Raw genomic sequence first — 6,000 nt, 5'->3', positions numbered from 1 at the left:
AAAGCTGCTGCAAAACCGCTCCTTCCACATGTTAAAAGTTTTCTCTAATTCCCTGCGGTTAAAGAGTAATTTGGGAAATCGTAAAATTTCGCAAACTGAACAACCGAGTTCGTATTTTCGATGTCATTTCTAAATGGCTAATTCAATTGAAGCAAATGATATGGCGTTCGAAATCTTATGAAAATGCGCTACTTTTTCATGTAGAATTTTTTTTTTCTAATTTTGAACGGTTTAAGAGTAATTTAGAAAACGGTACAAGTTCCACCGAGTCCGTATTTTCAATCTATTTTTTAATCGTATGTCCAAATGCAGCAAATGATATGGCGTTGGAAATCTTGAGGAAATGCAAAACTTTTTGGTATATATTGTTTCTCCCAATTCCTTATTGTTTTAATTCAATTTTGAAAATGGCTAAAAACGTATTTTTGCCGTAATTTCTACAAACTTCATTGGAATGGGGCAAATAATATACCGTTCAAAAGCTAAGGAAAATGCGAAACTTTTTCATGTTGATGGTTTTCTGTGATTCCTAGCCATTTTCAAGTAATATCAAAAATGGCGAGATCTTTCGTCCTGCCTTTAACGCGAAACAGATTCTTCAAAAATACACCCCGTGAAGAACCTGAACTTCTCGGCATGTCTACTTGAACTTCACTCTGTTTTGCACGTGCTTTTTTTGCTCGTGGATCTCCATCCACTACTCATAGCTCTCCATCCACTCATCGAAATTGAGCAAGTGATATACTGATGTAAAGCTGTTGTAAACACGCAACTTTCCCGTGTTGATCATTTTTTCATACTCGCGACGATTTTAAAAGTTTTTCATCTGATATTCATTCAGTGTGGTAGGTGAACTTCCTGTTGTTTTCACGTTTGAACTTCCGTGGCGTATTTTTCATTTATAATTTTCTCATCCATTCGTCAAGTGTTACACAAATGGTATTTCTTTTGTATAAACCTCTCTCACAATATTTTTTTAACTTTCTCCAATGGGGGACTTGAACTTATATCAACAAACTTTTAGTCTTTGCTTTTTTATTTCTTGCCCGTAACTCTCAATCCACTTACAGGAATTGAGCAAATGATATATCAATGAAAAGCTGTTGAAAACACGGAACTTTCCCGCGTTGATCAGTTTTTCATAGTCGTGATGGTTCAAAAGAAATTTTTTTAATGCAAAAAATGTGCTTTAAATAGTATACATGAAAATTTAAATCGTTCATTGAAATGTAGCACATAATATACCGTTGGAAAGCTTATGAATAGCAGCAAGTTTTTCATGTAGATAGGTGTTACAAATTTGTTGTCGTTTGAGAGCAGTTTTTAAAATGGTAAAACAATTGTTTTTTGCCTTTTTTCAACATGTAAATGAACGACGGACGTCTCGCACATGAATTTTGAACTATGCTAGGAGGAGCATGTGAACTTATTGCAACAAGCATTTTAAGCCTTTTGTTTTCTATTCTTATATTCTTATCTGAAACGCATTCCGTATAGTGGTTGAACTTCCGCTGTTTTCACCATGAACTTTTGTCACGTATTTTTGTTCAACCTCTCTCACAAGAATTTTTTAACTTTCTCCGGTCGAGGACTTGAACTTCTAGCAACAAAATTTTTGTGTTTTCGAATATGAAAATACAAGGTGAACCTCTCTCGCAAGAATTTTTGAACATCCCCGGACAGAGCACTTGAACTTCTTTCAACAAACCTTTTAAGCTTTTATTTTTTTACTTATATTCTCACCTGAAATGCATTCCTTGCAGTACGTGAACTTCTCGTTGTTTTCACTATGAATTTCTGTCACATTTTTTTGTATGCGTCGAATTACATCCAATTGAAGGTCGGATGTCATTTTTATGATTTTGTACTGCTCTATTTTTTATAATTGAAGTTCTTGTTCTTCATTCCTTAATAATGAGGAAAATGTGAATTTTGTATAACCATCGAACTGCTCCATTTTTTATTTAAACTTCTAGGGTTTTTTAAACAGATAAAATCCTTTTTATATAAATTTGTGTTGAGATGCTTTGTTTTTTGACCTTCTTGGGGTTTGTAATAAACATTGGACTTCTTTTTCTTTTAAATTTAGAAATCTAAGTTTTTCTAGAAACAGGGAAATCCATGTTTTTTTATAATTTTTGAAATGATGAAAAATTTAAATTAGAACTTCTGGGTTATTTTAGAAATGAGGAAAATCAATTTTCCAAATACGGGAAAATCCATGAGATTTTTTGTACAAACATATGTGTCTTTTTTTCTCATTTTTGTTGAACTCTCCAATTTATTAAATATGAACTTCGAGAGGTAACCTTATTCTAGGCAAGCCTTGTTTCGTTCTTCGTATAGAAATATCGTGGTGCTTTGTTTTTAAAGTTTAAACTTCTTCATTTCAATTAAAAAAATTAATGGTTAATTTTTAATTTGAACTTCTTCATTTTAATCTTTAGTAATAAAAAGAATCTGAATTTTTTATAACATTTGAACTTCTATGTTATTTTAATTTGAACTTCTTAGTTTTATTTTAAATAAGCATAAATTTTTTCTTTTTAATAAGTGTCAAACATGTTTTATAATTTGAACTTACTTTTCTTTTTATTAGAAACAAAAAGGATTTGAGTTTCATACTTTTATGTAATGAAAATATGTATTTAAATAAGGATCAACCATTTTTCAAAAAAATTGAACTTCATAATTTTAGTTTTCCTAGAAACGATAAGATTTTGAGTTTTCCGTATATATCAAATTACTTCATTTTTTATTTAAACTTCTCGATTTTATTCTTTAGTAACACAAAAAATCTGAGTTTTTTTATGAATATAGAATTTCTTTATTTTTGTAGTTTGGGCTTCTTGGTTTATTTGTGTAGTAACGTAATAATACTAGTTTTGTAATAAATATTGAACTGGTCCATTTTTTAAATCTGAACTTCTATAGTTTTTTATTTAGAAATGGTGAAAATCCTTTTCCATAAATTTTGAACTACTCAATTTTTAAAATTTGAACTTCTTGTTTTTTTATTTTTAAACTTCATGTTTTCATTATTTAATACTATTGGACACACTCTATCCAAAACCGTATGCACTCGCGCACACACGTCTTTCTTGACAACACAATTTTTTTTGCATTAGCCTTGATTGGTGTAGAATAATATGCGTAACAATAAATATCTTGACTATACTGTGCCATCTTTGGTGTAAGTTAGATTAAGAGTAAAGTAATAAAACTTAATTTTACTACCCCTAGCAAAGTCAAACATGGGCCATGTGAGAAGCAGTGACCTTCTCCATCACAACTTCATTTGTCTTATCCGTATCCACTCAACACACATGACCAAAGACACAACTATTATGTCTTTCTATTCTGAACTTTTCACCCTTTTGTCTGAACATTGAGCAGATCGCTTATGGATGAGTAGTAGATAGCTTTAGCGCTACTACTCAACAGACGTCAACGAACACCACAACTATTCCGTGTCTCTATTTTTTCTAAACTTTTAGCCGAGAAATCTCTGAATTTTCAGCCATTTTCTCTCTTCACTACACTGCGCTAGTACTTAGCAGTAGTAGTAAGGTTAAAACAGCTCCATCAGTTTAGCCACGAACCTTGTGCATGGTCGGGAGATGAGGCCGAGCACAAGAGCGGACGTTGTGTGGTTGGGATGAGCTGCAACTAGCCTTTTTGATGGCGTTAGATGCACCCAATTTAGCGACGAGCAAGGCAACACCCATTCATGCGAGGAAGAAGATGTCCGGGACTTCAGTAGTGACCCCGTTTCTACGAATCATCACGGAGACGTCAAACTCCGCCGGGCACAAGCTGGTGCCTATGGAGGACTTTTGCTGGTAGGCGTTGGCAGTGACCCATCTTGCAAGTCTGATGGTGGCTGAGGATGAATGGGTGGAAGAAACTTTTTCCAACTTGATTCCTTCCACTGTGAGATACATCGAACTGCTACAAATTTTCAGCCATCTCTGTTTTCTCTTCAAAACACACAATTGAACTAATGTGGCTGGGCGGGTTGAACTGAATTCAAGTGACTGAAAGTTGTGGCAGCGCGGGGATCTTCATGGGTATGCAGCACGATAGCAGTAGGAAGCGCACTGCACAAGCATGTACTGCCATCAGGTACTAGGGGGCAGGGCATTTGGCCGGCTCTGGGGCAGGGGCTCCGGTGAAGGGTGGTGCAAGGGAAGGGCCACGCGGCGAGAGCTCGAGCTCCAGCACCGGATCCGCACGTGCTCCAGCTGCACGACGCGCCGGCGACAAGAAGAGGCGGGGGGTAGGAGAGGCCGAGATCTAGCCTCGGCAGCACGAGGACGGCTGATCCGATGGGACCAGGGCCGGGGCGACCGGCAGCGGCAGGCGCGTCGAGCTCGGGGGGGGGAGGGGGGGTGGGGCTGTGACGGAGCCATGGTGGCCCGTTGGGGTCGGGGTGGCCGGCTGCAGGAGGCCCGTCGAGGTCGTGGTGGCTGGCGGCAGGAGGCGTGGCGGGGTCAGGAGGCGGCGACGGGGCCGGGGTGGCCGGTTGTTGGAGGTGCACCGGCACCGGTACCTGGAGGCGCGCCGGAGCCAGGGGCCAGCGGCGGTTATGGCTGGGGAGTGACAGGTTGACAGATCTAGGGGTTGGGGATCGGGGGGAGGTGGTGCATGAGTGTGCCAGGGCGTGGCCTTTCTTTTTGTCCGCGGGTTCGTTAGTTCGGGAGGGAGCAGTCGGGCCCTTATAGGGCTGGGATTAGAATAGTGTTGTCCTATATATATATATATATATAAACACTATTCTGATCACGGGATCAGAATAATATTCTGATCACAACCTGACCTGCCTCGCTAGTAGTACGTTGAACTTCCCTGTGAACTAGGTTGAACTTCCGCCAACATTGCCCAAACGGGGCTTGCGATATACCGTTGGAAAGCTATGAACATCAGTATCATGACCCGAGTTAAATTTTTGGCAAAATATAAGCAGTTTAAGAGCAGTTTTGAAAACCGTTTTTTCTTCACACAAAAAACGTGAATCGTATTTTCGATCTCATTTCTAAACCGTTTATCGGAATGAGGCATATAATATGGCGTTGGAAAGCTGATGCAAAACTACTCCTTCCACATGTTGAAAGTTTTCTCTAATTCCCTATGGTTAAAGAGTAATTTGAAAAAACGTATAATTTCGTAAACCGAACAGTTGAGTTAGTTTTTTCGATGTCATTTCTGAACAGCTAATCCAATGGAGGCATATGATATGGAGTTGGAAAGCTTATGAAAATGCGCTACTTTTTCATCTTGAAAGTTTTTTTTCCATTTTTGAATGGTTTAAGAGTAATTTAGAAAATAGTCGAAGTCCTACCGAGTTCGTATTTTCGAGCTAATTTTTTAACCGTGTTTCCGAATGCAGCAAATGATATGGCATTGGAAAGCTTGAACAAATGCGAAACGTTTTGGTATGTATTATTTCTCCCAATTCTTTACGGTTTTAAGTCAGTTTCAAAAATGGCGAAAAACATATTTTTGCCGTAATTTCTACAAACTTTATCGGAATTGGGCAAAAAATATACCATTGAAAAGCTACGGAAAATGCGGAAATTTTGCATGTTGATGGTTTTCTCTGATTCCTAGCCGTTTTCAAGTAATTTCGAAAATGGCAGGATCATTTGTTCTGCCTCTATCGCGAAACAGATTCTTCGAAAATGCACCGCGTGAAGAACCTGAACTTCTCGGTGCGTGTTCCTGAACTTCACTCTATTTTTCACGTGATTTTTTGCTAGTAGATCTTCATCCACTGCTCGTAGCTCTCCATCCACTCACGGGAATTGAGCGGGTGATATACTGATGGAAAGCTGCTGTAAACACACAACTTTCCCGTATTAATTGTTTTTTCATACTTGCAACGATTTTAAAAGTTTTTCATTTCAAATTCATTTTTTGTAGTAGTTGAACTTCCTGCTGTTTTCACGTTGAACTTCTATGACATATTTTCGTTTGTAATTTTCTCATCCATTCGTCAAT

The sequence above is a fragment of the Triticum aestivum genome, chromosome 1A (assembly GCF_018294505.1).
Source record: "Triticum aestivum cultivar Chinese Spring chromosome 1A, IWGSC CS RefSeq v2.1, whole genome shotgun sequence".
Taxonomy (NCBI): Eukaryota; Viridiplantae; Streptophyta; class Magnoliopsida; order Poales; family Poaceae; genus Triticum; species Triticum aestivum.
This window is presented reverse-complemented; position numbering follows the sequence as displayed.